At 39.6% G+C, this 6,573-nt stretch overlaps 1 long non-coding RNA gene across 1 annotated transcript; it reads left to right on the forward strand.

The window, feature by feature from the left end:
- Nucleotides 1-2,250: 2,250 nt before the first annotated feature.
- LOC119297343 lies at nt 2,251-6,355 on the forward strand. The gene is made up of 5 exons (XR_005145625.1): nt 2,251-2,443; nt 3,117-3,257; nt 3,741-3,917; nt 4,495-4,625; nt 6,137-6,355. It is a non-coding gene; the product is annotated as an uncharacterized LOC119297343 (long non-coding RNA).
- The last annotated feature ends 218 nt before the right edge of the window (nt 6,356-6,573 follow it).

Raw genomic sequence — 6,573 nt, forward strand, 5'->3', positions numbered from 1 at the left:
GTAGGCCATATAGTTGAGGGTACTTACAATTTCATATCTTCTAAACCATCACAACAAGCTAAACCATCACAAGTACCAAATATTACAAGTGGAAGATGACATCAAAGAAGAGGAGGCATAACAGGTAGATGCTGACGAGTTGTAGATCCTGGAGGAACGGGATGTTGCTGATCAAGATAGATCCTGGAGGGTTACCATCGCTGATCTTGGAGAAACTGATGAACAAGACGGTGAAAAGAGGGTTTCTGCTGCTGGTGCTACTACAAGAATGAAGCCTCTGAAGGAGGCAAAGAAGCGAAAGAAGACTGGAGATGCAATGGTGGAAGTGATGCAGTAGTACGTGAATATAAAGAAGAAACAAGCGGAGGATGAAGTCGCCCTGCTGATAAAAGAGAGTGTTGGATCAACAAATGGGCAAGAATTCTCCATCTGCAAGTGCATTTCTCTAGTGCACAAGATGGAAGGCACCGCACCACAATTTTTTTTTAAAAATGAAATATTCCAGAAAGATGGAGCCAAACATTAATTGTTGTTCATCAAGTTAGGAGATCATGGGAGCTGGGTAGCTGAAAAATCTGTGAATTTGTTCTTCTCTCCCTGTTGTGATGTTCTCCTTCTATGGCACTGGAGTGAGCTCGTGATGTCTCCATTTTAGGATAGAGGAGTGTGCAAGTGTGCTTCTTCTTAGTATTATTTCTTTTCTATTTACTCCTCAGATATTTCATTTCCTTTTGCTACAACTGTTGAGCTCCAAATCTGTTGTGATTCATTTAATCTTTAAATCCAAAGAAAGAAGTGCATAGAACTTTATTCTTTCTCTCTATAGTTTTGTACATGTCACACTGCATTGTATGTTTGCTTCACTAGAAAGTAGCCAGGTGGACTTTTATATCAACTAGCTATGGATGGTTACTAGTATCTAGTAGTAATAAGCTAGCTGACGCTTTATATATTTTCATTCAGCTGCAATTTGTTGTGTTATTACTTATTATATACACCGCAAGCTCATGATTTTATACTTTTTGGTCCAACAAAAAATGATGATCAAATTTTATTTTCAGCCAAGGAAGAAGCTCACTCCCAAGAGTGCAAAGTGAAGGCAAGGCGGACGAAATGATAAGAGTAACATGATATCGAGTGTTGTTGCCACTCAAAATGAAAAAAAATATGAACTTTTGTCGTGAACTGCTATGAGAAACTGTTGTCACGATTCTCTTTCTTTAGCCCAGATGATATATTATCGTTTTATTTGATTGAAAGTCATGCAAAATGACCATGGTGTTAAGTAGATTGTGGTGGTGTTCAGCAAATGGGTGTTTCATTTGCATCCTGATGCTTACTTGCCTTTGATGCTCTTTGTTCATATGCCACTAAAGCTAGGGATGGACTATGTCCTTTTAGCAATAAAAGATTTGTTTTGCTTCCAGTAGTTGTAGTAAAGATTGGATTTATTTTGACGTGTTATGTGCTTTTATGGAGTGAAATTGTAGGTTGTGAAGAGTCATTAGCCATTTATATATGGTAAAAATAAGCTTGAGTAAAATCCCCAATTTATACGTGACAAACATTCGGTATCACCCATGAGAAAGGGGTTTGAGAGGAGGAAGAGGTCTGGTGGGAATTTGGTGAAGGAAACGAATTTACCAAATCCCCGGCCCCTTCAGCTTGGAAACCTTCCTGGCCAAACGAGGCCTTAATGAAAACCGGGGGGATGGGGGACCCTTCATTAATAAAAAAATAGGGGCGCTTTCCTTTTTTTTATCAAATGCACACAACTTATCTCTACTCCTAGTGGAGCAGTTGGTAGTCTCCGCCGGTCAATTTTTGTCCCACCATTTTTGTTCGGGTTTTTTCGTCGGTTAACCTTCGCCCACCTCCCACCCCACCTCACCCCACCCCACGCACGCACCCCCAAGAAAACCACCCCGCAGGAGGAACACCGTTCCTCTCGATCCCCTTCCGTCGCCGCCGTCGTCCTCTCGATCCCCTCGAGTAAGCGGCGCCGCCGTTGGCTCCGATCTCCTCCATGGCGGATTCCCATGGACGCCGCGGCAGGGCATGGTCGCGTTAATCGCATGGAGGGTCACGTCGAGGAAAGCGACGACCTCGCAGGCATCGGGTCAAGCGGCTGGCCCTTCTTACGCGATTGCGCCGTTCTTTTCTTCCCTCGCAGAGATTGGTGCCACCACGGCCGCATCATGGATTTTGCCCTGCATCGCCTCTGATTTGGGAGTCTGTTTTTTTTTTTGCGCTGGATCCTGATTTGGGCGGGATTTTTTTCCCAGGCATTGAGCGCGCGCTGGACGGCGGGAACTGTCGCGTCAAGGAGGTCGCTATGGACGGTGGATCCAGGGCGCTGCACGTCGCTGTCGGCCACGGGAGGATGCCATACCCTTTGGGCGCAACAAACTCTTGGCCATATCCTCTTCCGTTTTCACAACAAGTTAATACTCTCTACACTAGCATTAGTACTATTCAGTAATCACCGCTCTAGGCTTCTGAATAAATTTTTATATGAGATCTAGACGGTAATCATGCAGGCTTTTGTCTAAAGTTTTTTCTTTTGCAATTTGGAATATATAGTAAGTTTGAATATCACATAAATGGTTGGCATCTAATTTTCCATCATGTTACTTAGCGCATAAGACTTGTATCTCGTTTCTACTGACTAATGGTGAATAGACTCCTTTTGTGAATTAAGATCATTCGGAGATGATAATGATTGTAGCTTGCATTGCATGTACGGTGGTGTATCTCTTGAGTTGGAGAATATCTTAGAATTCATTGACTTGCAGCTATGGCAATGACCAACACAGTTTTGCGTTTTCTTTTTCGTTCCCACGTTCTGGTTGGTGCTGGTGTAGATTTTCTTCTTCAATAAAATACATAGAAGCAAATCAGACTGGTTGCAAATATCATGCTACTTCACCAGAAATTATGTTTTCCAACTGAAATCATTTTTGTTTACTAGGCGCTAGCTATCCCTGACAACAAGGTAAGAGACATGTTGTTTCCAACTCACCCTTAGTTATAGTTGAGATACTTGCACAAAAGACGTCTGCAAATGTTTTATTTTCTTAACATTGTTTTATCATATGCTTTCATAATTTCATCAGGAAAGAGATGCATATGAGAGGAAGAGAGCCTCCCCCAAGCTCTGTCTAGGCGATGCACGAGAAATTTGGAAACTATCAAGGAGATGTCCAATGATGAATATACTCAGACACTGAGATACATTCTAAAACGTGTTTACGCAGGTTTGTCCTGATCATCCTTATTTTTAAACCCGAAACATTCTTTATTATTGACGGGTTCTCTATAATCCCATGTTTGTGAATTCAATTTCTTAGTTTGATTGAGAGTACTTAAGTTAATGTGCATGTATACTTTTCTAGATCATATATTAATAGGTTGGACTCTTCATGTACACTAAATGTGAAACTCATTATGATTCGGAAGTCCTGATAGCTTGTGAGATAGTTGATGTATTTTATAAGTCATGCAATTTGTTGTTAGCAACATGTACCTGCAGATTTGGGGTAATTTCCATTTCAACATTGTTTTTGTTCTCAGACATTTTGGATCATACTAAGATACTTCAGAGAGATGTCCCAGATTTATTCTTTTGAATTTCACTAATTTCTTTCAATGGCTTCAGATTCACCAGTGCGTTCGTTACTGCCATTTTGAGTTACTATTGGTACCTATGATTTGGATCATTAACAATTCAATTTGTTTAGGTGATGGGGCTGCCGCCAACTTGGGCCTGCTCAAGAACAGCGACTCTACAGGAGGGGGATGGAGTCACGGAAGCTCATGTGCTATTGGGAGCGACGGTTCCACAATGAGCCGGTCTTTTGTCACATCTGAGTTGGAGGATGTCCAAGGCCGGAAGTGTTCGTCACCACTAAGCCGCGGTAAGTAAGGAATTTTCCAGAGAGTGGTGGATGAATTTTTTTTCTCCAAATGGTGGTGAATCTATGCATGTGTGTACTTTCATGGCCTTTTTGTGCTTGATCCATCCATTTTACATTATAAATTGATTGTATCAGCTGCTGCAGCGATGATGGATTGTATTGTATCAAACCTTCTGGTTAACTGATGTTGGAGCCATGGAATAAATGCTAGCATCCAATCAGGATTTAAAAGCGAAAGCATGATCTTAGTTTAGTTATGTGCGTAAAAAGCTCATGTACATATGTGACTTAAATATGTAGCGGCAGTCTCGCACAAAGGAAGAGAGAAGATAAATTGATGTCAATGAATTGTGAATGGAAATAAAAACACCAGACTGAATTATGTACTCTTTTTTTCCTAGCTTAAATTATTTATTGAGATTGTACTACACCCTGTTATTCTAATTTTATACACTTCTTTCTTTCCCAAAAATATATTAATTGGTTCTTAGCTTCCTAAAACTCAGGAATATTTTATCTTTCTCATACATTTTAATTCATTTTATGCATGCTGAGATAATACTGACGCGATGTCCAGATTTGGATGTCTCATCTCTGAACAGTTGAAACGCCGAGTACTCCATGAAAGCTTGCCTAGCGGCTTTTGCGCAATATTATATCTTTGGACGTTTGCACTTCCGCGGCTCTAGACATGAGCTTCCTTATATGGTAAGAAAATGCTGGTCAAGAGCTCGATTCAGCTTGTGGAAATAAATAATCTTCCATATTTATTAAATTTGCTTGCTTTGGCATGTTACTTTATCTATATTTGAAATAGGATATTCTTTGATATGTAATTTTAGGAAATAGTTGGTTTTCAATCTTTTTGCTTGAGATTCAAAAGATCCAAAACTGCCTGATACAATGGCTACTCTAATCAATAAAATGAGTTACATATATATTCAGAAACTATGTTGATCAGGCTACTTATATGCATTGGAAAACCATTAGATTCCTTGTTGCATTAACATTGGCATCCACAGTTACTTCTCTGTACATATTTAAAATGTAGATAAAATGTATATCCTCTAGCTCTCATGTGTTTTAGTCTCTCTTTTCTCTTTATCCAATTGAGGAGAAGCTTGTCCAATATCGTTTGAGATGGTTTGGGCATATTCAGCGCAGGCCTCCAGAAGCTCCAGTGCATAGCGGACGGCTAAAGCGTGCGGAGAATGTCAAGACAGGGCGGGGTCGACCGATTTTGACATGGGAGGAGTCCGTTAAGAGAGACCTGAAGGATTGGAGTATCGACAAAGAGCTAGCTATGGACAGGGGTGCGTGGAAGCTTGCTATCCATGTGCCAGAGCCATCAGTTGGTTGCGAGATCTTATGGGTTTCACCTCTAGCCTACCCCAACTTGTTTGGGACTAAAGGCTTTGTTGTTGTTGTTGTTGTTGTTGTTGTTCTCTTTATGTTGTATCACCAATGATGAGAAAGAGATCAGGGGCCATGGAGAGGGAGAGAGAGAGGTCTAAATGATTGTAGCCATACCAGTTTCATGTTTCCATGTATGACATTATACTAGATAGAAAACAGTAACTTTGTGTGGGTTGATTATACTAAATACTTCTAACATAATAATCTACATGTATCAATTGTTGCCCATTACTTGCGTACACACTATACCATAGTATTTTAGTAGTGCACCCTATAAAAAAAGCATCAATGCATATGATCCCTTATATCTCACTTCTTGCTTTACATGTGATTTTCTACCTTCAAAAGGTAACATGAGCACCTTGATTTCCTATCTTTTTAGACACATATTTCTTTCAGGGGTTATTTTTCAAACATCCACAACTCCTGCCTCTTACTTAATACACTACATTACTAAAGCTTCCCAAAGACAGTACATGTTTAAAAAAGTTTATATCTTTTAGTTTTACAAGCTCCCTAAAACTAAACCGCTGTGGAATAGGTGTACATGCCTGCTTTAAAATGTGAGCTACTTATATAGATATTTTTTTCCTCATCATTCTTAAGTATTTCCCCTAAAACTGGGTTATGCATAGATGATGACTGCTACAACTCAAAGTAAATATTCTGAACCTAACTAAAGGGTTCTGATGATGGTGGCACAGGCACTAGCAAGTATCTAATGCATATACATGACTTCATATTATTTATCTTATTCACATTCACATACTAATATATTCATGATTTTTTTTTTTGCATTGTAGAGTGCTAGCGCGCTACATTGCAGAGAAAGCTTTGAGAAAATGCTTTGTTGGGATGATAGACAAGAATAATCAATCCTCATTCCAAGGTTAGATTTGTACTTCCTTCCCAGTTCTTCTTTACAAAGGACCAATCCTCTTACTTTATCCATTCATGTTGTCTTAATTTTGTTCCTTCATGGAAAAACATTTTCTCATTTCAATCTTTCTCCATTTGGTATGAGTATGGCACATGCTCTTAATTTTTTGACTATTCTTGGTTGATTAATGGTTGGTGTATTGCCTTCCACTTTGGATTTCTCAATCCTCTTGCTTAGGCTACGTGTACCATTCTGTCACATGCCGCCATCGATCTGAGCAAAAATTAGTGTAGATGAACCGAGCTATTTTATTGTAAGCTGTGTACAGAACTTCATGGGAAAATAATCATGTAGTTAATG

Source organism: Triticum dicoccoides, chromosome 5A (genome assembly GCF_002162155.2).
Source record: "Triticum dicoccoides isolate Atlit2015 ecotype Zavitan chromosome 5A, WEW_v2.0, whole genome shotgun sequence".
In the NCBI taxonomy this organism is placed as follows: Eukaryota; Viridiplantae; Streptophyta; class Magnoliopsida; order Poales; family Poaceae; genus Triticum; species Triticum dicoccoides.